At 44.9% G+C, this 26,491-nt stretch overlaps 1 protein-coding gene across 7 annotated transcripts in view; it reads left to right on the top strand.

Annotated features, from left to right (window-relative positions):
- The first annotated feature begins 11,097 nt into the window (after positions 1-11,097).
- The window catches only part of ZMYND11 (zinc finger MYND-type containing 11), a 244,278-nt gene continuing 228,884 nt past the window's right edge, over positions 11,098-26,491 (top strand). For 2 of the 7 annotated variants that reach the window (XM_033931573.1, XM_033931572.1), the window contains exon 1: positions 11,267-11,438. The gene's annotated coding sequence lies outside the window, so the exon portion shown is untranslated. Of the gene's footprint in view, positions 11,223-11,262; positions 11,439-26,491 lie in introns of those variants that run through there. The other 5 variants (XM_033931574.1, XM_033931578.1, XM_033931575.1 and 2 more) reach the window with 5 other exon arrangements.

The raw sequence follows: 26,491 nt of genomic DNA, 5'->3' as shown, positions 1-26,491 counted from the left end.
GCGTAAAGGCAACTCAGAAAAAAACATTGATGAACAATGTAGAACTAACCTGCAGTGTGCAAAGAGCACCCTAAGAATGTGAATACAGAAAACTCCCTACCAGATCCGGCAACTGGCTGGAAAATCTTCAAGCCTGTAAGGTGAATAACCGAGGCAGAAAGAAGCAGGGTATTCCAAACCACTGAGTGTATACAGAGAGGGTGAGTCATATGGAATCCTCCAGGGACTAACAGAAAGAAGATTATCGTAGGTAGAAAACTAATCTTCCATTTTGTTACTTCCCTTCCAGATTCTATATGCTAGATAACGTACCAAAGCCACAGAAGCTAGGGAGGGACAAAAGAGCCTGTCTATAAAATCAAGGTCCCAAAAAACAGCAGCAGAATGCACTGCCACATCCATTTGGTAAAACTGGGTAAAAGTATGAAAAGAAGACCAAGAGCTGCCCTGCATATTTCATCAGGATGAATCGCACAAAATACCACCCACAATGCCGCCACTTTTCCCATCAAGAGTGCTGGAAGTGAAATTAACGACTGGGTGCTGAAGGCGATGTAAGTCGTGGAAATGGGCATTCGAATCCATTAAGTGATTGAGGACTTAGATGCTGGCCCACCACGGTGAGGCGTAGCAGTGTGATAAACAAAAAAGTGATCAAACAGCCCAGAACTTTCCAAATAAAGGAGCAAGATCTTCCGGAACCTAATCTGCAGAAGATCCAATCTACGTGTTCTGAACCTGTCGTAGGAAATGCAGGCAATCTAACCTCCTGATGGACTCAGAAAGCCAAGACCAATGTCAACAGGAAGGAATGTACAGTACGGAGGAATACATCCAGTCTATCACACAGAAAAAAGGTTCTCTGCACGAAAGAGCAGAAACTCCCAAATCCACCGTGCTGAGACAAAGGTGACCAGAAAAACTGTTGTGAACGTCGGGTCCAGAAGGCAGCCTCATCAAGGCCTTGTAAAACGATGTTAAGAGTCTAATAAAGGAAAAGACAATGCAAGGGAGGATGCGGACGAAGCGTCCCCCTCATACACCTGGTCAGATCTGAAAGAGTAGTAGGCGAACTAGCTCCTCTGCACACCCGTAAACACACAAAGCCTGCAACCTCAACTTTCAGGGAGGCCACTGCCAGACTTCTGACTAAACCCTCCTGAAGGAAATCCAGGACTACCTAACTGGGAGCCTGCTCAGGCTCCATCTAACTCCTAGCACCCCCCTGTGAGAAAAGCCTACCTAGGGTTTGGCAGAAGAAGTCAAAGTAGAGAGTACATCAAGCGCAAAAGAGTCGAGATAACTATCTCCAAATAACCGGTCACAAGCTATGCTGTAAGACCAAAATGCCATGGATTCTCCAAGGACACTGGTCCCCGACTGAGAAGATATTAATAAAAAGGGAACTGGAGCCTCTTTTCCCAGAGTCACTAAAGACACCAGGCCGGAATGTGTCACTTGTCCAGCTGATGACCTGACCTATCAGAGGCCACTCTTGAGCTAGCCAGGGCCAAACCAATACATCTGACCCTAGCTTCCACGCTGTACATTGACTGAAAAAGCGTCCAGCCTTCAAGATCTCTGCCGAAGCCTTCGGGCAAACCCTGGCTCTTGTAAAGCAGACAAAACCGCTCCTGTGAGAGGAAACAGGCAATGTCAGCAGAAGAAGACTGCTGGAACAGTGGCGACTCCGGCCTCATGGATCGCCGAGAAAGACCGAAGAAGCCCTTCCACCCTGTGGAATGTTGTCGATCTATCGAGAGAGAGAGCACTAATCCCTCTTGCAATGTACATATGCCAGCGCTGCAGCGTCAAAGAAAACTTCCACTGCTGGTCTTTCTGAAGGAGCTGGAAAGCGAGTAGAGTTTCCAGTTGAGTTTCCGAAGCTCCAAATGAAAGGTCCACCAACGTTGCGAACCAGGAGGAGGTGACATCCGAAGCTCCTGCCCCCTCCTCTGGCACGCTACGGCACGTGTTTCAAATTCACTGCTCCGGCACCATCAATGCCCAAATCCAATAGATTAGGGGCTGGGGAGTCCATGCCAATTGATTTGAGTCAAATCGAGGGGCTTTTGATGCAGAATTTAAAGTCAGAAAAAAAAGATTGATTTTAAAATTTAAGATGGCTGCTGTCATGAATTTGTCAAAAACGGCAAAAATAACAAACATTCAAAAGTAAAAAATAGCAATTTGGGGTCTGGGGAGGTGGGGAACCTGAACCCTACCCACAGAAACTGTGAAAGATGGGTTTTAAAACGTATGCCAAGCCATCCCCGAAGTTCCCATAGGAAACAATGGAGTTACTCACAGACTCTATGGTGCCTTCTGCCTGCCTGCCTGTGATGCCTTCTACAGCTGAATGGAGAAACAAGGGCTTTTCTGCTCGAGAACAGCTCCATATGCCCAGGAATGGAGATCTTTGGACTGCCAGCCGACCAGAGACCGACCCCAACCTCTATCCCCACGAATCTTCTGCCAGGCGGTCAGGAGCAGGAAAGGCAGCCTGTGCCCTGAAACCCGGGTGGGTTTCTGTCCAGACATACTTTGCGTGTGCTAGAAACCTGCAACTGTGGGATTACTGGCCAGCAAACTCTACGGGACGCACCCCGGGCTCTTCCAGAAGGTGGCACACAGAAAGCTGGCTTCACAGATCCACCAGAGTTTCTCTGTGAAGCTGAAGTCCGGCTCCGCTGAACTGCATCCTTTTCTCCGACAGCAGACCACCAGGGAGGGGTCTCAAGGCACTGAAGTTACCAAGAAATAAAATTTAAGTGACCTTTAATCGAAAAAAATAAGAAACAGAAGCAGGAAAATAGCAAAATATTTCTGCCCAGACTGCTTGCAGAAATTGAAAACTGATTTTATCATTAGGGGGAATACAACATGTTCTGGAAAGATGTGAATTCCTGCAATACCCGGACTGCGGGTTGGGATTGAACACCTAACATATGGAATCCAGAAGGGATGTAACAGAAAGGCCTTTCACAATGACATTAAGGTGCCATGACGAGAAAGGTTGATGCAATGGAGGACACTATCTGAGCGCCCCCCTCAAGAACTGAGTGACATCTGTAGCCTGAAAGCACAAGAGGCCAGCCACCTATACTTTGAGAGGCGCAACTGCTAAGTCTTTTTCTAGTTCTGCTTGCAAGAATGCTGAGATCACCAGAATTGGAGCCAGATAAGACTCTGCCTGCTCCTGGGCCCACACTCTTGAACTGGCGCCAATTTTCATGTCACCCATACCTTTGTTAAAACACCAACCTAATGGCGTTTTTAACCAAGATTTGATGTGCATACTGGTGCCTAGAAAATCGGTGCCAGAATTGCACCTACATAGGTGCCTTAGGTTGCTGAACGCCAACGTAGGCGTGGCCAATGCCAGAAGTGGCGTTAGGTAGCCTAAAGCACCAACGTAGGTGCGATTCATGGGAAGACAGGCGCCAGAAATGTAGGCTTGGAAAACTATGACCTACATTTCCGGTGCCTGTCTTTTGTGTCTGCACGATTCCAAAACTGGTGCCGACGCATGATTGACAGGAAATGAGGATAGGCATCTATTACCGACCCCCAGGGCAGTCTGAAGAAATTGATGGAGAAATGACAGATGAGATTAAACGCAACTACAAGAGAGGCAACGCAGTTATCATGGGCGACTTCAACTATCCGGCGATAGAATGGCATCTAGGTACCTCCGGCTGTGCTAGAGAGACCAAGTTCCTGGAAACTGTAGGCGATTGCTTCCAGGAACAACTTGTCAAGGAAAATACAAGAGGAAAGGCAATTCTGGACTTAATTCTAAATGGACTGCGAGGACTAGCACAGGATGTAGAAGTAGAAGGGACACTGGGAAACAGCGATCACAATATGATCCGCTTCAACCTGGAAATAGGAGCGAAACATCGGTCCAAAATGACAGCCATGGCGCTAAACTTCTGAAAAGGGAATTAGGAAGGGATGAGATGCATGGTGGGGAAGAAGATTAAGAAGAGGATGAACAATGTAAAGACACTAGAGCAAGCTTAGTCTCTTTTTAAGGATACGGTCACCCAGGTGCAAAATCTATATATACCGCATATCAACAAGGGATCAAAGAGGAAAAAGAATAAGGAACCGGCGTGGCTCACTGTAGAGGTAAAGGAAGTGATCAGAGACAAAAAAAACCTCATTTAAGGAATGGAAAAGATCAAAAACGGACGAAAAATGGAATAAGCACAAACAACATCAACGCAGGTGCCATAAGGCAGTAAAAGGGGCCAAAAGAGACTACGAGGAAAAAATAGCCAAGGAGGCAAAAAACTTCAAGCTGTTCTTTTGGTATATTAAAGGGAAACGACCCGCGAAGTAAGCGGTGGGACCGTTGGATGACCAAGGAATAAAGGGAGCGCTAAAGGAGGACAAAGCAATCGCCGACAGACTGAACACGTTTTTTGCATCTGTATTTACTGAAGAGGATATACACAGCATACCGGAACCCATCAGGCTATATGCTGGAAGTGAAAACGGGAAACTGACAGGGTTAACAGTCAGTCTAGAAGAGGTATGCTGGCAGATTGATAGGTTTAAGAGCGATAAATCCCCGGGACCAGATGGCATCCATCCAAGGATCAAGGAACTGAAAGGGACCATAGCTGAACTGCTTCAACTAATCTGTTGATCAAATCGGGAAATTAATCTGTCGATCAAATCGAGAAAGATTCCAGAGGACTGGAAGGTGGCGAATGTTACACCGATCTTCAAAAAAGGTTCGAGGGGCAACCCGGGAAACTACAAACCGGTGAGTCTGACCTCAGTACCGGGAAAGATGGAATAGGCGCTGATAAAGGACCGCATCACTGATCACTTTGATGTACACGGTCTGTTTAGGACCAGCCAGCACGGTTTCAGCAAAGGCAGATCTTGTTTGACAAACTTGCTGCACTTTTTCGAAGGAGTAAACAGGCAGATTGAAAAAGGCGACCTGGTTGGCATTGTATATCTGGACTTTCAGAAGGCGTTTGACAAGGTTCCGCATGAACGACTACTTCGGAAAATTGCAAGCCATGGAATCGAGGGTGAAATACTCATGTGGATTAAAAACTAGCTGGAGCATAGGAAACAGAGAGTGGGGGTAAATGGACAATACTCAGATTGGAAGAGCATCACCAGTCAGGTGCCGCAGGGCTCGGTGCTTGGACTTATGTTCTTCAACTTCTTTATAAATGATCTGGACATAGGTATGACGAGCGAGGTGATTAAATTTGCGGACGAAACGAGTAGTGAAGATGCAGGGGGATTGCGAGGATCTGCAATGTGATATAATCAGGCTCGAGGAATGGGCATCGACATGGCAGATGAGGTTCAACGTGGATAAGTGTAAAGTAATGCATGTCGGTAACAAAAATCTCATGCACAAATACAGGATGTCCGGGGCAGTACTTGGAGAGATCTCCCAGGAAAGGGACTTGGGAGTTCTGATCGACAAGTCGAAGAAGCCATCCACGCAATGTGCGGCAGTGGTGAAAAAAGCGAACAGAATGCTAGGAATGATAAAGAAGGGAGAAGATCGGAGAAGGTTATCATGCCGCTGTACCAGGCCATGGTGTGCCCTCACCTTGAGTACTGCGTCCAGCACTGGTCGTCGTACATGAGGAAGGACATGATACTACTCGAAAGGCTCCAGAGAAGAGCGACTAAGATGGTTAGGAGGTTGGAGGAGCTGCCGTACAACGGAGATTGAGAGGCGACATGATCAAAACATTCAAGGTACTGAATGGAATAGACTTAGTAGATAAGGGCAGGTTGTTCACCCTCTCCAAGGTAGGGAGAATGAGAGGGCACTCTCTAAAGTTGAAAGGGGGTAGATTCCATACGAATGTAAGGAAGTTCTTTTTCATCCAGAGAGTGGTAGAAAACTGGAACGCTCTTCCGGAGTCTGTCATAGGGGAAAGCACCCTCCAAGGATTCAAGACAAAGTTAGACAAGTTCCTGCTGAACCAGAATGTACGCAAGTAGGGCTAGTCTCAATTAGGGCACTGGTCTTTGACTGGAGGGTCGCTGCGTGAGTGGACTGCTGGGCATGAAGGACCACTGGTCTTACCCAGCAGCGGCAATTTTTATGACATGGGATTGGCAGCTACTTTTAAGGCAGCCACTGATATCTGTGACAGTTTGAGAATCTGGACCTTACTGTATAATTTTATCAACATTTTAGAAAGAGAATAATATATACACTTAGATTGGATACAATTAAAATACTCCAAAGTTCACTAGTTATAATCTTATGAAAATGAAATAGAGGCAGAAATATTTGACACAATATTTACAGAATTTAAAAATGTGAAAATCTATATCAGAAAATGCAGATATAAAATCTAACAGATAAGAACCATAAGACTGGGAGTCCATGCTTTTCATAAACATTAGTTAGTTTGTTAATTATGGATAACCTCTTGGAAATTCTTAGCCTTCCCTGTATAATTTGTTTTATCTCTTGTGACAACTTTTTCTTCCATTAATACCTGTAGTGCTCTTGTGACTTAACCCAGCAATGATTTAATTTAGCACTGGGACCAGAAACCTGTATTTTCATTGTTTATGATTTATTCCCCGCTGACCGCAACTAAGGCAGCACAATTAGTTTCAGTCCTCAAATTATCCCTTCTTTGTCTTGCCTATTTACTCCTTTCTGTCTTGGTTTAGTACTTTTATGTTTTGCACTTTCCAAACATATATTCACCATGGTTACAATTATGTTTTAAAAAAATATAGTGCTAGGCAGTTCTGGGTTGCTATGGGAAAGCCTACCTGTAGGAGTAGAACCTAAAGCAGTGTAATACTGAGCCAAAGTTCTGGATTTTTTATTTTAAAGGCTGCACTGGAGAGGTTGGTCTAATTGCTCAGATAGTCTGGGACAGAGTAAATAAATATTAACCTTGAATGAGGATCCTGGACCTAGGAGGGTCACAGGAAAATCTTTTATTCAGGCTTCTAGGTGGTGAAAGAACTAATGCTAGCAGTGAATGGTAGCAGCTGGAGACAGAGCGGATGTGCTCAGTTGACAGTACCTTGCAATACCATTTTATCATAGTCTTCTTTTTGAAAGTTAAATGTCAATGAATTTGATTTCCTCTGTGTACCTACTCTAGATATTATATCAAATCTTATCATGTTATGATCATTGATATCAAGTGGCCCCAGAATCATCACCTTCTATACCAGATTGTGCATTCCTTGCTTTCATCTAGGAACTTTACCTCCCTAGCATGCCACGATGTTACATTTATCCAATCAATATCAAGGTAATTGAAATTATGGTTATCCAGTTTGTTAGCCTTCCTAATTCTGATTAGTGCTGCCCGATTCGTGTCGGTGAATAGATTCGAATTGATTCGTTTTTTTTTTAAATCGGGCTTTCCGATTCACTGACCAACCCTCCTCCCTGCTTACCTTCGGGCCTCCTAAATCAGGAGCAGCAGTGCTCTGGCAGCGAAAAGCCTGTCCTAAGCCCTGCCTCTTGCTAGCCTGGTGGTCCAGCGGTGGGCCGGAACAGGAGGGATCCCTCCCGCTTCCTCTCAGAAGTTTCACCTCCTTCCACCCTCCCCCGCATACCTTTCAAATCCCTGGTGGTCCAGTGGTGAACTGTGACAGGAGCGACTTTCCTTCGCTAGTGGCTCTGCACGGGCAGGAAGTAAAAAAGCTGAATGATGAGTACTTTTCTTTGTTTTTTTTTTTAGTTCAATAATTTTTATTGAGTATGAAGAAAAAAATACAAGAAGCAGTTCGAATACAAAATGTCAAAGTAGAACACTTAGTATAGCAAATATTCATGACCACAGTCAACAATAAAGAACTAAATCATTCTAAAGGATCCAGAGTACTGGAACTACTTGTGAAGAATAAAAGAGGAAAGATAAAAGATAGAGAAAGGGGAGAAGAGAGAGGTAAAGAAGAAGAAAAAGATGAAGAAGACAGGAGCGTCTATGAAACAGAATGAACATAGGAATCCAGAAATTTCCAGGGTGATTTGTTTCGCACCAATTTTGTGGAAAGCTGGGATATATTTTTCTTCTCATATGCATAGGATTCAAATTTATGATACATGCCCAGAGAGTTCCACCAAAAAGTGTAGTCCAGTAACGAAGAAGCCTTCCAATTTTTCAAGATGTGCATAAGAGCAGTCACAAACATGGCATCGATGAGTTTAGGAGGACAGTTCGACTGAGCAAAGCAGGGGTGTTGAGATTGAAGAATTATAATGTCCAAAGAAATCTCTTCTGAGCAGTTAGCAATAGATTTTATGGTACTTTTCACGCAAGTGTATGTTGGGTTTGGGAGGGTCAGGAACATTTCAGTAAAGAAGTGTAAGGGCATATTTGTGAAGAAAGATAAAAGGAGTAAGTTCCCTGTATATAGTATTTATGAGTCACGTTGAGGATCTTAAACTGATACTAGTACTGGAAACCAGCGATGATAGATAAATAAAACAGAGTCATGATCATATAAAGCATGATAAAGAATCTTTATTGCAGTGCTCTGTACAGTTTGCAGTCATTTGATGGTAACCTTTGGTAGTCCTGATAGCGTGGCATTACAGTAATCAAGGCTTGAAAGAACCAATGCACATAAAGTGATGCATTGAGTTGAGAGATTTAAAAGAAAGCTCATCCCTCTTTCTCTGGGATTGTAGCACTTGATGCAGAACATATTATAAAGATTTGCATACAATATAGGAAGTGTATGCAGATCTATTTCATGCATATTCATTGTAGATATTCTGAAATTCTGACTGGCAAGGGGTGGTCCAGGAATGACTTCACTGCTGTAGAACTGTTCTCTTCTCAGTTTACATGATGCTTTATGTCTGGGGCTCTGGCATGCTCTTATAAACATAACTGGAGGTTATCTTGACCTAAGGGGACTTCTCTGGCTACAGAGTCATCAGAAATAATACTGAAATATTGGGTATTTGGGTTAATTCTGGATACACAATTTGTGCTTCAAATGCTATTTATTTATTTGATTTTTCAGCCTGTCCTCCCAAAGGAGTTCAGAAGAGTTAACAAATCAAGTACTCAAGCATTTTTCCCTATCTGTCCTGTTGGGCTCACAGTCTATTTAATGTATCTGGGGCAGTGGAGGAGTATCTCCTCCCCCCTTTACAAAACTGCAATAACACTTTTTAGCGCAGGCTGGCACACTGAATGCTCTGCGCTGCTCCCGACACTCAAAGGAACACAGAGCATTAGGTGCGCCAACCTGCACTAAAAACTGCCATCGTGATTTTGTAAAAAAAAACAAAAAACAAAACTGGGTGGGGGGATGGGGAGTGACTTGCCCAGGGTCACAAGGAGCAGCATTTTAGCCCATTACATTAACGGGTGCTAGAATATATATCTGTCTGTCTTTATTTCTGTCTCTCTCTCCCTCCCGCTGTCTTTCTTTCTGTCTGTCTCTGTCCCTGTCCCCCTTTGTCTGTCTGTCTTTCTGTGTATCTCCCTGCCCCTGTGTCTTTCTTCTTTTCTTTGTCTCCCTTCCTCCCGCTGTCTTTCTATCTATCTGTCTCTCCCTGCCTCCTATGCAGCAGCATTTCTCTCCCACCACTTCCCTGTGCAGCAGCCAAAGCAGCATTCCCTCCCCCTCCATTTCCCTCCCCCCACACCACTTCCCTGTACAGCAGCAGTAGCGTTTCCTCTACCCCCTTTCCCTTCCTGCGGTCTGTCCGGCTCCCTTAGTCCCTTACCGCCCACCACTTCCCTTCCCGCGGTCCTCACTACGAACCTGGCGATTCCAGCAGTGTGTGCAGCAGTCTTCACACGCTGCTTCGAGTCCTTCTACTGCCCTGATTTACTCTGGCACGTCCCTGATGACATCATCAGAGACGCGGCAGAGCAAATCAGGGCAGTATAAGGGCCCGAAGCAGTGTGTGAAGACTGCTGCACATGCTGCTGGAATCACCAGGTTCGTAGTCGGGCCCGTGGGAAGGGAATGGAAGGGGGGGGGAGGCGGCAGCAAAGGACTCGGGTTCCGAGCGGCGGGGTCAGCGCAAGAGCCGGTGCGGAAAGTTGCTGGGCTGCTGGGGTCTGTCGCGGAGGCTGGGCCGGCTCCGTTTCTCGGTTCATCCGGGGAAGGCGCTCTTTGTGCCCCAGCCCTTCGGAGGGTGCGTGTGAGTAGCCGAGAGGCCTAGGCGGTGACAGGGGCTACGGCGGCCGTCTCCGAGTGACACCAACTCTCGCTTCTCCTTTTCTGTCACTCCCAAACGCTGCCCCGCACCCTCTGACGACTATGGTACACTTTTTTCCCCCTCTGTGGCTGCCTCTAAATGTCCCGCCACCGAACACGCCTGTCGCGTCTCTAGCACACCTTCGGATACGTAGTAAGCGCACATGCGCACTCTTGCCGGCACATTCCGACAGATCAGATCTCAGGGAACATGCGGTGAGAGTGCGCATGCACGCTTAGCGTTTTATTATTATAGATTCATTTTTCTATACTGCTCTCCCAAGGGAGCTCACAAACGGTTTACATTAATTTATTCATGTACTCAAGCATTTCTCCCTGTCTGTCCTGGTGGGCTCACAATCTATCTAATGCACCTACGGCAATGGGGGGGATTAAGTGACTTGGCCAGAGTCACAAAGAACAGCTTGGGTTTGAATCCACAACTTAAGAGTGTTGAGGTCTGCACCACATCTGTAAACTGCTGGCCCCAGTCTGCCCTTAACTTGGCTTCCAAGTCTATACACGACATTTCATGCACAAAATTATGTGTACAACTGATGAGAATTAAGACATATGAGATATGGCTGGCATCGGTGTCGATCTTATAATTCACGGTTCATTATTTAACCCTTGCCGCTTTGGAAGCGAACCACGGTTAACTAGTACTGTCCAGCAAGAGCCCCCGAGTCTTGGCTTGCAATAATTCAACACAGCTGCACATTCTCCGGACGGGCTGCTGCAGCCACGCTCATACGCACGGGGCAGCGACCTGCTCTGAGCTCATCAACTGATCTTACTAGCGAACGGGTGCGGTGAGCTCCACGTGCGGCGAGCAGGCTGCACGCGAAGGTCGCCGCGCGCATGCCCCAGTAGATCAGGTGACCCCCAGTCGGATTGCTACTGACCGCTGCGTGTGCCAGGGTGAGCTTTGCAGCATCAGCCTGGCCCGAGAGCAAATGCGGCTGCGCTGAATTATTGACGGAAGGAGGAGGCGGTACTTGGAGGTCTTGGAGGACCCGGGGGTAGGTAATTGGTCACCGAGAGGCTCGTACACTCCCCCGGAAAGCCGCAGGAGCTAATTTCGTGCCCGCAAACGCCGTTCTTCGGTGTCCCCACCCTCTTTGGTACGGGCTTCCTGTTTCCGGCGAGGCGGGACGCATCCGAGGCAGAGAAGTTGGGTCAGAGGGGACGGGCCAGCGGAGAAGGGGAGCTGCGGTACCAGTGGTGGGCGACCTCAGGTATGAGTTTGACGGTTGGGAGGGGGGGGGGGTTGGTTTGCGGGAGAGGTGCCGGATCGTCGACAGGGAGGAAGGGAGTGACCTGTTGGACAGGGGGAGGGGAGGACGGAAGAGAGAGAGAGAGGCGGAGATGGCAGACGCGCGGGAGGGAAGAGGGGGGGGGGGGAAGACCAGTCTCTCCCGGTCTCCGAGTGCGTATGGAGGGAGGGGGTGCTGGGCGTGTGAGTGCGAGGGCAGACGAATGCGTGTGACTTGCTATTTCTAGGTTTGGAGTGCACAGGCAGTCTTTCCGGCCCTTGCAGTTGGTTGTGTTTTTTTTTTTTTTTTTTCCAGGGCAGCGTTTTTATGTAGGCCTTGGGCAGGGCCCGTGTTTGTGGAGATTTCTGGGTTGTTGTTTTTTTTTAATCTGCATGTGGGCAAAATAAATAGCTCGATGTTGCTGCGATGCCTTACGTACCGTCGATCTACGTTACTTTTTTTTTTTTTTTAATCTTGGATTGCAATTATGAAAACAAAGCATAACGAAAAGCAAAACGTATGGATGTATGCACTTTATAAAAATATTCATTGTGGTTAAATAATGTATATTTAGTTTTATAGAACAGTTGGTGGTTTGTTTGTTTTCTGTTAATGGTTGGCTGGGCTTTGTTAACACTCTTTTCTGTTTCCTTATAATTTTTACATTTACAGTAATTATTTGCACGCTGTAGTTTTGTTCATATTTTGCATATGTGCCATCGACTCATGTTCGAGTCTTAGCGACTTGATGAATTATGTACAGATCTAAAAAGAAAATGGTTTTGTGGTAAGGTCCTCCGTCTTCGGTCGGTATGGTTGTTTTCAACATGTCCAACTATCTGATTGCAGGTCATATTAGCATAGACTTAATATTCTTTGGACTTACCAATAATCTTGTGATCTACTGCCAGACGATTTTGTGTAAGTTACCCCCCTAGTTGAAAATGACTCGTGCAGTAAATGTAGGCTGACTTGATAACATACCCATTTTACTACCAAACATTATCATCTGTAGCAGATGCCCATTTCTCACTTGGTCTGAAGGAGCTGTTATTAATGATACTACTGTATTATGGAAACTGATAGTAGAAAACGACCCGTTGCTAATCTACTCGGGCTTCAATACTCAAGCTTAGCTTGTGACGTTTGATTTTAGACTGGTTGTAGTCAGTGTTGTGTGCATGTTGTTCAGCATCTAATGAATGCATTGAGGAATTTTACATTGCTTTTACTGTTGGCAGTAGCAGCTACTACTATTCCTATGTAAATATACTACATTGAGCTCATTAATATTAAAATGAGCATTCTGGACAAAGCACAGAAAGAAGCACCTACCTTTAATGTTAAACTTTTCCAGCAGGTCTGGAACTATCGTTGCATAAGGGTGACTTCTAGGTGGAGCAGTCTGCTTGTTTGTTTTTTTTAATAGTATCTCCTTGTGTGTATGTCTTGCAGAGTTGTGCATCTCATTTGCATGACTTTCTTTGGGCATTGATAGCTGTTTCAGAATCAAACATGACTATAAATGCATGTGGTATTTAGCTGACTTTTGATCATCTGGCCCTTGTTTGGGTTCACTCTAAGGATATAACACATTGTTAACCAAAGAGGCCAATATAATGAGGAGTGCTAAGCTTGCATGCAGCTTATTCACCGATGTGCATAAGTCTTTCCTGCAATGAGCTCATGTTAGTCATATTTCCACTTAATTTTTAAGTTAATAAAGACATTAGCTATTATTAACTCTCATTGTGGAGTTGTATGCACAAGACTCAATGGCTAAGGAATATTGTTAACTCCTAAGGTGGAGTAAAATGATTGTGGAGTGTAAATTGCTGTGCTACCTTTGTGTCAGCATGGCTTGACAGTACAGTAATCTTTTTGGTCATCTATGAGGTAGATGAGCAAGACTGAAATAACCTGAAAAAAATAAATATTTCTTCATGGAAAGGGTGCTGAATTCCTGGAACAGTCATGTGGTGGTTGTGAAGGCTTTATTTAATTTCAAGAAAGCTTGGGACAGAAGAGGAAAGGATAGTAGATGGCATGGATCGTCAAGACAATAGACCCTTTATCAGGCTTAATTTTTCTTTTGATCTTGCCAACAGCAAGCATAACACACTGTAGAGTAGAATCTTAGTTAACCTGCTCTTGGTTAAGTCACTCTCACCCAACCGGCAAAATTATCGCTGGGAAAAAGTCTCCCAAAGCGACGGCAGAAAGACTTGTGGTAGAGCTTTGCATGGATGTCTGAATGCATGAATATATGCATGGAAAACTTGCAGCTTATGGGAGAAGGAGGGGAGGGCCAGATTTGCACAAACGTTTCACGCTCAGCATGGCTTTTCTGCACATGGGAACAAGAATAAATGAAAGTGTGAATAGGAAACCTCTTTAGAACATAAGAATTGCCGCTGCTGGGTCAGACCAGTGGTCTATCGTGCCCAGCAGTCCGCTCACGCGGCGGCCCTTTGGTCAAAGACCAGTGCCCTAACTGACACTAGCCCTACCTGCGTACTTCAGCACGAACTTGTCTAACTTTGTCTTGAATCCCTGGAGGGTGTTTTTCCCCTATGACAAACTCTGGAAGAGCATTCCAATTTTCTACCACTCTCTGGGAGAAGAAGAACTTCCTTACGTTCCTACGGAATCTATCCCCTTTAAACTTTAGAGAGTGCCCTCTCGTTCTCCCTACCTTGGAGAGGGTGAACAACCTGCCCTTATCTACTAAGTCTATTCCCTTTAGTACCTTGAATGTTTTGATCATGTCCCCTCTCAATCTCCTCTGTTTGAGGGAGAAGAAGCCCAGTTTCTCTAATCTTTCGCTGTACGGCAGCTCCTCCAACCCCTTAACCATTTTAGTTGCTCTTCTCTGAACCCTTTCGAGTAGTACCGTGTCCTCCTTCATGTACGGCGACCAGTGCTGGACACAGTACTTCAGGTGAGGGCGCACCATGGCTCGGTACAGCCAGCAGCATGATAACTTTCTCCATTCTGTTCATGATCCCCTCCTTTATCATTCCTAGCATTCTGTTTGCCCTTTTCGCCACTGCCGCACATTGCGTGGACAGCTTCATTGACTTGTCGATCAGAACTCCCAAGCCCCTTGCCTGGGAGGTCTCTCCAAGTACCACCCTGGACATCTTGTATTCGTGCATGAAATTTTTTGTTACCGACATGCATTACTTTACACTTAGCCACGTTGAACCTAATCTGCCATGTTGATGCCCATTCCTCGAGCCTGATTTTCATGTTGCAGATCTTCGCAATCCCCCTGTGTCTTTACTGCTCTGAATAACTTCGTATCGTCCGCAAATTTAATCACTTCGCTCGTACCTATGTCCAGATCATTTATAAAGATGTTGAAGAGCACGGGTCCAAGCACCAAGCCCTGCGGCACCCCACTGGTGATGGACGCTCTTCCAGTCCGAATATTGTCCATTTACCCCCACTCTCTGTTTCCTATGCTCCAGCCAGTTTTTAATCCACGTGAGTATTTCACCCTCGATTCCATGGCTCGCAATTTTCCCGAAGTAGTCGTTCATGCCGAACCTTGTTGAACGCCTTCTGAAAGTTCACCGGGTCACCCTTGTCTATCTGTCTGTTTACTCCCTCGAAGAAGTGCAGCAAGTTTGTCAAACAAGATCTGCCTTTGCTGAAACCGTGCTAGCTAGTCCTTATCAGACCGCATCCGTCAAGGTATCAATAATGCGGTTCTTTATCAGAGGAAGGCTACTAAAACGGTCTGTGGTCTATATCCTAAGTAGTACAGGGGATATTGTCTGAATTTAAGAAAGCGTGGGACAGGCACATGGAATCTCATAGCGAGAGGAGGAGATAGTGAATGCTGTGTATGAGCAGACTGGATGGGCCATTTAGCCTTTTATCTGCCATCATGTTTCTATGTAAATATGATTCTTGCAAAAATCTTTTGCGACTATTTAGGCTTGTGCTTTCACTTTCAGTTTTGTTCAAACACTGTCTGTCAACCTCCCATCTGCCTTGAAACTTGCAAGTACTTTCTTGTGTCAAAATGTGACAAAACTGGCAGTTAAATCTCAAATATTGGCATTAAATATTTTCTGCTGCCCCAGCTCTGGCAAAGCATGTCTTGTGTTAGAAGTCACTGTTTCCTCTTTTACAATAAATGGGTATGTATACACTGCGAGTAACCATGTGGCTGAGCTCATGGTTAGGGTTACCAGACGTCCAGGAAAACCCAGACATATCCTCTTTTTAGAGGACTGTCTGGGTTCCTGGATAGACTTTCCAAAACCCATTAGTTTGTCCGTGTTATGGAAAGTTCTGGCCACATCTGGAGGGTCTCTGTGCATGCATGGATGATGTTCAGATGCAGCCCGGAGGTCAGAGAAGAAAGATGATGCTTTATGGGGGCGTAACTGGGAACAAAACAGGACAGGGCAATGTGACCAGATTTCTTCATTGGAAATTCTGGTAACCCTATTCAGGTAGCGTTCTGTACCTGCCTCTTGGTAAAGAAATTCTTACTGAAATAATCCAACCTTTTTAGCTTCAATCGGAAATATTTCAAAATCAATCATGAAGTATTTAACAGGAAGGAACAATTAAGGTTTTTTGAATGTCCTTCGGTTACCAGACTTGAAACCGAAAATCTGTGAAGAAATCCTCAAACATGTAATGAGACCTAAGAATATTTCTGTGCTAGGTTTCTTTGCAGAACTGGGATTGGGGGATTCCAAAAGCAAAAACAGAAAAACATCTAAAATACAGGGTATTTTTGTAAGTTAATAATGTTGTAAAACCTCCTTTGCCAGGTAACAACTGGATGAGTGTAAATTTTTACAAGATTGTTTAGAATCTGTAAAAAAAAAAAATTTAAAAATTGCAATAAATGGCAATTGTTTAGGAAGTTATTTTTTGTACAAATACAATTACTACTATTTATTTAACATTTCTATAGCGCTGAAAGGATTACTTAGTACTACAACAAAAGACCAGGGATAACTAAATATTTGCACACAATTGTACTTTTTCATTTTATCGAAGCTAGTATTTTGCAATTTAAGGCATGGATGTTTATGACATGGATGTAGTAACTAGAGGTGTCAGTGGGGAGTATAAGAACATAAGAATTGTCACTGCTGGGTCAGACCAGTGGTCCATCGTGCCCAGCAGTCCGCTCATGCGGCGGCCCCCAGGTCTCTAAATGAGTCCAGTCTCACCTGCGTACGTTCCAGTTTAGCAGGAACTTGTCCAACTTTGTCTTGAATCCCTGGATGGTGTTTTCCCTATAATAGACACCTATAGTTGTTACTAATCATTTCATGTGATCATTGATTCTTAAGTAGGCTTCAATGTGGAGATCAGATTTTCTGTTCATAAGTACTAGGTTGAATATCGCCCTTTGTTCTTATGAGTTCAATTACCATTTGATGACAAGCCTTGAGGCAATTGCAGGAGTTCTCCTTTAACTGATCCTACAGATGAGATAGACTGGTTCACATCTCGTATATCCCAGTAGTATGTTCCCATTTTTTATTACTGCTGTTTAGGATGTCTTTAACCAGATCTCTCTTCAGTGTTTTCATGTTTGTTGGAGGTTGGTTTATTTATTTTTATTTTGGTATTTATATACCGTTTATAGCCTAAGCGGTTTTATATTCAGGTTCTCAAGTTTTTCTCCCTATCAGTCCAGGTGTACTCATAATTTGACTAACATACCTGGAGCAATGGAGTGTTAAGTGAGTTGCTCAGGGTCACAAGAAGTAGTGTGGGGCTTGATACCCTCAGGCTACTGAGGCTGCAGCCCTAACTAGCCTCCACTACAGCAGCATAGGTGAAAGTGCCATTTTGTTATCATCCATGCTACATCAGTCTGAACAAGTGAATTGTGTTCCTTTCTTACCAACAGAAAACTAAAGTCTTCCACGGACATCATGGATATAGACTGGTGCACTCTGGAACACTATTTCTCTAACTTCAGCAGAGTATAAGGTTGTTCAGCTAAAGCTGATCTTAGGCGTGGTTGCCCCAATATGCAGGCTGTAATTGAGCCTAATGGCTTCATTCATGCCTTGGTCCATTAAACTTTGTCAGTAGATGATAGAACTTGGACTCCTCAATACCTAGTTAGCACTCAAGGATGTCTGCTGGTAGAAGCCAGGCTCAGTCCCCATGAGGACCAGGTAGTGGGTCCCCATTCCCTATCCCCTCCCTTACTCCATTTTGGAGGTCCTAGCAACATCCTACAGTACTGGACTGTGTTTTGATCAATATCTTCTCTTTTTTTTTTTTTTTTTTCTTTTTCTTTTTAAGGATCTAATCCTACTAGCTTAACTTTATTTCGCTGCTGCTCAGGGAAATAACTAATTAATAAATAAATAAGGCCTATTTTGGTCAAAAGCTATACCAGAGAAGCCCAGCAAAATCCCTGAAGAAGTCAGAGCCCCGGACCACAGGTCTTCAGAGCAGCTACAAGAGCACACAGGCCGAGGCACGCTGACTACATACAATTGTCGGTTCCCTCTGTCCTGCTTGTGATGGGTCAGTTTTGTCCATGGAAACAGTTGGGGTTGATTCGGGGTTGCCTGCCAAGAGGCTACCAATCCCATTTCAGCCTTTTCTGCATCTCATTATTTTTTTATAAAAAAGCTTTATCCGTTAAACTATTATTTTCATATTTTTCTTACTTATTCAAATTTGCACTTCAATTACCAAAAGGACCTGCCACTAACATGGGCCATGTTTCACCTTTAGCTGCACAAGAGTGTAGTACTATTGTGTTAAATTTGGCATCACCTTCAAACTTAATACAATAGAACTTATATGGCAAAATATGGCCCATGTTAGCAATGAGTCCTTTTGACAATTGAAGATAAGTGCAAATTTGGATAATTAAGAAAAGAATGAAATCAATAGTTTAAGGGATAAGCTTTTTTATAAAAATGAAATAATGGTTGAGAAATAAAAGGTTTATTGAAAATTGACTTATGAGGAGGCAGGCAAGTCACGGATTGAGTGGTCCTTATGAAAAGAGTTGCCACCGAGGTCATAAATTCTTGAATGAACTGCTGTTTTTGAGATGATATGCATTTTATCCTGGGGAAGCATTTTCAGATTTGTGCTCTGGTGGACAGCTCCATGCATTTTCTCAAAAGATGATGATGTTGGAGTTTGAGACCAGATTGCCCCTCTTTGTGTTTTAAAAAGCCTCTTCTGGTGGGGTCGTTCTGCCCACCCCTTTTTGCGAGAGTCATATTTACATAGAAACATGATGGTAGTTAAAGGCCAAATGGCCCAAACAGTTTGCCGGCTGCAGCATCCACTATCTCCTAAGAGATCCCACGTGCTCATCCCATGCTTTCTTGAATTCAGGCACAGTCTTTGTCTCTACCAGGAGACTATTTCATGCATCTGCTACCCTTTCTGTAAAGAAGTATTTCCTTAAATTACTCCTGAGCCTATCGCCTCTTAACCTCATTCTATGCCTTCTGGAGTTTCCTTTCAAGTGAAAGAGACTCTCCTCATGCTTATTTATGCCACATAGGTATATAAATGTCTTTCTAGAAACAATACTAACAATAACAATCTTAAATAAATTACTGCAGCAAAATAATTGTTGCAAAAATGTTATAAGCCAAGTAGTGGAACTATCCTTTGAAAAACCATTTAAGTAAAGTGGAGAAAAAAGCCTTCCAGTTTTGTGAAGAGGGGCCACATCCACCCTTCTCCAGTACTCACCGGTATCTCCCGACTCTAGAGAAGCATTGAAAAGGTCAGCCAGCGGGGCCACCAGAACGTCCTTAAGTTTCTTCAGTACCCTCAAATGTATTCCATCAAGCCCCATTGCTTAGTCCACATTCAGTTTAGCTGGCTCCTCAGGATCACAATCCTCTGAAAATTGATCAGGATCTGCCACACATCTAGCCCTATTTGCTTTTGTCCTCTGTGGTCCTGCTCATGGTGCTTCAGCTGTGACATAGATAAGGCTAAATAGCTTAATATTCTATCAGCTTCTTCATATTCCTCCGCTTTACCTTAGGTCTTACAATGCTACTTTTGAACTTCTTCCTATCTCTAATATATCTAAAAAATGTCATTTCCCCCAATTTTACTGTGTTGGCTATTTTTTTTTTTTTTCCATTTTCATCTTTGCTTCCTTGTCATCAACAGCAGATGAATCCAGAGACTAGTGGGATTATGTCCCATCAACCAGCAGGTGGAGATAGAGCACACTGAGTTGTCCTCAGGTATATCTTGGATGCACAGCCTCCTGGCCAACCAGTATACTATCTCCAGCAAGCTGGTGGATGTGTTTCTCACAGCTCCTGGATTCTATGGATGGATTTCGAGCCAGGTATGGCTATTTAGAATGGAGGGGTGTTCTGGCACATGGTGCCAGCTTTGTAGGTACACCTGGGCCCACCCAGCATCCCTACCTCACCTTCAGGATAACACCTAGGCCCTCCCAGATCCCTTACCCAAACCAACATGGTGCCTTCTATAAGATTATTTTTTCCTAAAAGGGAACCAAGAAGAAGATGGAGTTCTTGCCAGGGGCTCCGGGTGCATTGCGATTCGTGGCTGTAGGGGTTCACCGGGCTCGATGGTACAGATTTTCCCTGGGCCCTGTGAGCCTAGTTCGGGGTAACCCGGCGATATCCTTTTCTCTCCGGGTGGGGGCACTGACAGCAAGGATTCAGACGTTTTCCTGCACAGATGAGCTGAGGCAGTTTTTTCCTTCAATGCCTCGCGACCATTGTTTTTCACTTGCCGGTAGCATCCAGGTAGTATGTGGCTTTTGGCAGTGTCATGCCAGGAGTTGTGTGTTTTGCTGTTTGGCGACCGCTGCTTTGGCGTGGTCTCGTGAGACAGGCTGGTTTTCGCAGGATGACAGGGCAGGCTTCCCTAAGGAGCCGTAAGTCAGCGGGAAGTTTGGGACCCGGGCGCTTTTCAATGCGGTTTGTGAGTAAGCGTTTTTGGCTAGCTTATAGTTTTACCTGGAGTCTGTAGTAGTGTTGTCTCCGGCGACGCTTATGGCCTACACTCCTACTGCTTTCTTGCAGAAGGGAAGTTGCCCGAGCAGTTGATCACCAGCAGCTTGTGGGCTGTATTAGTAGTTCAGCCTAATGGCTTCTGCCAGGTGCTAGTTGTGGCCACTGACAGGAACATGAGTAGTAATTTCATTTTGGGGACAGTTGTTGTCAGAGCTGCCTTCTGACGGGGAGGTAGGCGGTTCTTTGCTGGCCAGATTTGGTGAGGTCTGCTCCACTAGTGGCTGCTTTCCTTTAGGCCTTGCCTTTGAGCAGGGATATGGGAGTTCCTGCAGTCGTTTGGGCTTTGGGGCCTGCGAGGAGTCTTGGGTAGGCTTGGTGGCTACTAACGGCTTCAGTGTCCTGGATTGGGAAGGAGAAATATTCCTGCGGCTTGAGCCTCGGGTGAGAGGGATTCCTGCGGCTCGGGCCTCAGGTGAGCTGCGGGATATTGGATATACCTTGTTTAGTTCCGGCCAGCGGACAGGTAGCTAGGGCTAGGCTAGTTGGTGGGCTAGTTTACAGCTCTATCTCTCTTGTTCAGACTTCATTCTTTCCACTCCTCCTTGGTTCATTCAGGTGGAGGAGTGGACTGGAGGTGGGTTTACCTACCTCAGTTTTGGAGGTTGTCACTTTATCTTCTTGGGACTCTGGGAAAGATATTTGTCTCCTCGTGGCATTCTTCTTGACTTAGGTTAAGCCCTATGGGCTTTGGGCTTGAGAGGGCTTTAGTTAGATGGGCAGTCTTCACTTGTCACGTTTCCAGGCTTAAGGCCCTAGAGCCTTGTGAGGGCAGAGGGTCTGGTCTACGGCGGTGCTCATGGGTTTTGTAATCAGCTAAGGAACATTGACAGAAGGATGTCATTCCACAGGTGGTTATTTGGGACTTGATGGTCACGATAGGAGGCTGCTTGGCACTCATACTATTTGTGGAGGGGCACTGTAGCTGTGATTTCTGCAGCATGGTGTTCTCCGGCGAGGATGGCTGCTGCTCACATGTTCTAGGGGGATTGGCCTTGGTATGATCGTGGGATACATACTCTCTGGAATTTAGTATCTCCTTGGACGTGTGTTGCAGGGCAAGATTTGGGGATGAGAAATCTCACGTTTGCTTGTTTATCCTCCCCCCCCCTCCCACAAATGTCTGGAATGCTTTGGTACATTCCACTAGTCTCTGGATTCATCTGCTGTTGATGACAAGGAAGGTAAAATTATGTCCTTACTTGATAATTTTCTTTCCTTTAGTCACAGCAGATGAATCCAGAGCCCCACCCTGTTATAGGGTTTGTTGCTCTTGGGCACGGTTTGGGCATTCTTTGAGGCGGACATTGCATTTGTAGGTTTAGAGCATCGGTGATTTGGGTAGCACATGTAAGGGAAGGAGTTGCATATGTTCCTTGTGTCTCATATGTTTTATCCCTTGGGCAGACTGGATGGACCATTCGGGTCTTTATCTGCCGTCATCTACTATGTTACTATGTTACTATGTTATGTGCTTTATTTCAAATGCTGTGAGAAGACTTATACTGGTTGGCCAGGACGCTGTACATCCAAGATATACCTGAGGATAACTCGGTGCACTCTCCACCTGCTGGTTGATGGATGTAATCCCACTAGTCTCTGGATTCATCTGCTCTGACTAAAGGAAAGAAAATTATCAGGTAAGGACATAATTTTACTTTTCCTGGCTACTTGACCAAACTCAACTTTTCCAGATATTTTTGCCTGTTTTCCTCTTTCTGCGCACTTTTGTAGTTTTTGAAAAGAATGGCGTAGTGGTTAGAGATACAGGTTTCAGCACCCTGAGGAGCATGCTGCTCCTTGTGACCCTGGGCATATCACTTAATCCTCTATTGCCCAGGTATGTTAAATTGTGAGCCCACCGGGAAAAATAGGGAAAAATGCTTGATAATCTGAATGTAAACTACTTAGACAACCTCCATTGATAGGCATGATATAAATAGCTTTTAAAAAAAATACTACATTTGAGAACCAAAGCAGCCTTATTTTCCTCTTTTACTTACCGTACTTTCCTTATAAAATAGTTTGTTGCCCTTACAACAGCTTCTTTCAGTTTTTCTCACTGCTTTCCTACTACTTCCAGAAGTTCCCATCCAGATGACAATTCCTTGAAGTAATCCCCCATCTGAACAAAATGTATTTACATTTGTGTGATATAAAGGCCTCCTTCACAGGCAGACGACATGGAAAGAGATTTAATAGAAGATATTCAAAATATAGCTGTAAAAGGGGTTTTTAATATGCCAGATGGTGATTGGGATATCCCTATTGTGGGATATCCTAGAAGTAGGGAGATACTAGATTCTCTGGAGAACTGTTCACGGAGTTGGTAATAGAACCCACACAGGATGGGACCATACTGGACTTGGTGCTTACAAACAAGGAAAGTGTTTCTGATGTTATAGTAGGTGATCGATCATTTGACATCCAGTGATCACCACATGCTATGGTTTAATATTAACTGAATCCAAAAAGTTCTGTATCACTGTCTAACAAATTGTGGAGTGCAGCCACGGGAGGTATAGTGCATTTCAAAACCTTAAATAAATTTTTATATTAAGACAGGTGTAGCGAGGTCTCATTCAAAAGTAAAGATTCTAGATTTTAAAAAAACCCTAATTTTCCATTCCCTCTTTCCAGTTTGACTCACAGTGCCTCTTCCTTAACCTATAGATCATGCAATTGTGTGTCTTTAATGTGATCTTTAATATATAATGCCACTCCCCCCTCCTTTCCTTCCTACTCTTGTCTTTCCTGAACAGATTATAGCCTGGTATAACTGTTTCACAGTCGTAGTTCTCTCTGAACCATGTCTCCGTGATCGTCACTATATCTAGATCCTTTTTTTCCATATTTTGAGCATTAGTACTGCTTTTCAGACATTGTCCCTATTTCTCATATGTGTAGAGGTAATTAATGATTCACTTACCTGGGTGTCTTATCTAATGCTTTTTTTACACCCTGCTAAGCTAACTTCTCTCACCACATTCTCTGGCAATAAATTCCAGAGTTTAATTACATGTTGAGTGAAGAAATTTTTTCCTATTTGTTTTAAATCTACTACTCAGTAGCTTTATTATGCCCCCTAGTCCTAGTATTTTTTGGAAAGAATAACTAAGTGACACATCTACCCACTCTACTCAGTATTTTATAAACCTCTCTCATATCTCCCCTGGTTAATCTGTTTCTCCAGAGGAGGGCCATTGGGCTAATACTACTTGAGTTCTTCCTCCTCCAAAGGAGAGCAGTCTGAGTGGTATTGGACAATTCTATAGCAGTGTTTGTCAGCAAAACATGGGGTATCAGGAGGCAGCAACAACAACAATATGTCACTGGGCAGAGAGGCGATGTCTCTTGGTGGCACACATTGCAATCCAGAGCAATGTCCAGTTGGACTTCTAAGCCTACTGGCTTCAAGCCACAGTGCTAAGGTGACATAGTTTTTCAGTTGTAGAAAAAAAGCTAGCTCAGGCTGCATTGATGTTCTTCTTCTGGAGTGGCCTTGCTGTGTCTTGTCTGTGGCCTCTGATCATGAGCATGCTGTGCAGGGCAGCTCATTGCCTCTTTCTAATCCTTGTTGCCCCAGAGGTCCTGATACTGCTAGCAGGCCTGCCCTTGGCCATACTCAGCAAAAATAAATTGTTATGCAAAGGTACTTTTTCAAACTGAAATTTCTTTGTTATATTAAACATTTGGTGGATTCTAAACATTTTCAGTTCATTGTGCAGGTTTTTGTCCTGGCTATGCTGGCATATAGTGACACATTGAGCGGCATAATTAAAAAAAAGAAGAAGAAATCTGTTTTGGGCCTAAGTCGCTAGTTGCCCAAAGTCGGCAACGTCCAAAGTCTACCACTCCAAGAGCCCTTATGGCTGCAGGTGCCATCTATATGACAGTACAATAGGGTTTCAGGGGGTTTTGGTGGGTGCACATGTTTCACCATGAATGCAGAGGTTAGAGTGGCTTATGAGCCTAAGTCTTCCTCTCTATGGTTCACTAGCCCACCCCCCCAGACTACATAAAACAACTCTGTGCTGCTCTACTGGGCTTTCCTATGCCAGATACTGATATTCTGGAGGCAGGTATATACTTTTTTATTCTGATTTTTATGGTGGGGGGGATCAGTGATAACTGGGGGAGTGTGTGGGGGTCTTTACTTTGTCCCTGCAGTGTTTATCTGGCCACTTTTGATGCTTTCTAGGCACTTATACCTGTTTTTAAATAGCCTAAGTCACAATGAATAAGTTCCGTCTAGGAAGTCTCATTAAACTTTCACATATCACTGTAGGACGACTAAGTCTAGGTCAGCCCACATCCCGCCTATCTCCCGTCCTAACCACTCTTTATCCCAGGACAAGCAGGCAGCCTGTTCTCGCATATGGGTGACGTCATCAGCGGAGCCCAGATGTGGAAACTCGCAAGCAGACTTGCTTGAAGAAACTTGAAGTTTCGAGTCGACTGCACTGCGCATGCACGAGTGCCTTCCCACCCAGCGTACAGCGCATCTTCTCAGTTTTCCGCAGAGCCGAGAAGTCCATCTTTGACTCTCTGCATTTAACTTCGTTACTTCGTGCCTTCTCTGAACCGTGGTTTGTATTTTTTTCTTCACGAATCACTGTTCTGCCGGAGTAGGCTGCTCGGCCGCAGCCCAAGGGCTTCGATCTTGCGGCGGCTATTTTTCTTTCTATGTCCCGGCCTGTCACGGGCTTCAAGAAGTGTAGCCAGGGCCAGCGTGTGATTTCCCTTAAGGACCCGCACCATTGGTGCCTCAAGTGACTTGGACCGGAACATCATCAAAGTCGTGCGAGTGCTGTGCTACTCTTCAACCTCGAGCCCTTAAACGTCGTCATCTTTTGGTGGAGAAGCTGTTCGGAATGGATTCTTCCTCCGATCCCTCGACATCGAAGGCGCCCTCGGCCTCACCTTCGACTGAGACTCCTCCTTCGACTGAGACTGCTTCCACCTTTAACCTCATCAGACCTTCATCGTTTGCAGCGGCTCTCTCCTCGACGACACCTGCTGTATCTTCCCCTGTTTCCTCAGGTCAGATAGCTCAGCAGAAAGTTCCAGCGATAGTGCTTAAAGTGCCTAAGACTGCCAAGTCAAAGCACATTTACACTACCTCGGTGGAACCTCCAGCCAAAGCAGGTGGTCTGGCTTCAGACGCGGATCCATTCTTGCCGGCTTCTTTCCAGACCATATTGGAGAAGCAATTCGTTCAGTTCTTTACTAATATGGGACCGAAGCTTCTTCCTCTCATTCAGCCTGGGCATTCTGCAGACTCCTGCAAGGTCGAGCTACTTCCTTTGCCTCAGTCTGAGCTTACACACTCTTTGCAGGGAGCAGAGTCTCTGTGAGTGTCTGGTCTGGCATCCAAGCATGTGAAGTAAGGAGCAGAATCTTTGCAAGTGCCTCGGCAGGAATCCTCACACTCTATACAAGGAGCAGAGTCTTTGGGAGTGTATCATGGTTCCTCCACCAAGCCTCTGGAGCTTCGATCTACAGCCTCCAGTCCTATCCTTTCTTTGGTGGCATCAGCTGCTTCTGTCTCCGAGGTGAAGTCTCCTCGATCTTCGAAGATTCTCACCAACGATAGAGGCCTTCATCGAGGCATACTTCCAGGCATAGTTCTTCTTCTAAAGAACGTCCCTCTTCAACTAAGCCTCACTCTACTCCTACTTCGACTAGACCGCCGACTCCTCGCTCGAGGTCTCCACTTCCACACCTCGAGGATGCAGCGGTTTCGATTGCTTCGTCCAAGTCTCCATATTCTTTTGATGCCTTTTTTCCTGCCGAAGCTTAATCTTTGACCCAGGCTGCCTCGACGTCCTCGAGTCCTTCTCGAGGCAAAGCATTGGCGGATCAGCTATCTTTCTCATCTTTTCTTCGTTAGATGGTTCTTGACTTGGATCTTCAATTAGATGCTGGTTCCAAATACTCTAAGGAGTATCTCGAAGTCATGCATCTACATCAACCTCCGGCAGAGTCACTTAAGTTTCC

This window comes from Geotrypetes seraphini, chromosome 2 (genome assembly GCF_902459505.1).
Source record: "Geotrypetes seraphini chromosome 2, aGeoSer1.1, whole genome shotgun sequence".
NCBI lineage: Eukaryota > Metazoa > Chordata > Amphibia > Gymnophiona > Dermophiidae > Geotrypetes > Geotrypetes seraphini.
This window is presented reverse-complemented; position numbering and strand designations above follow the sequence as displayed.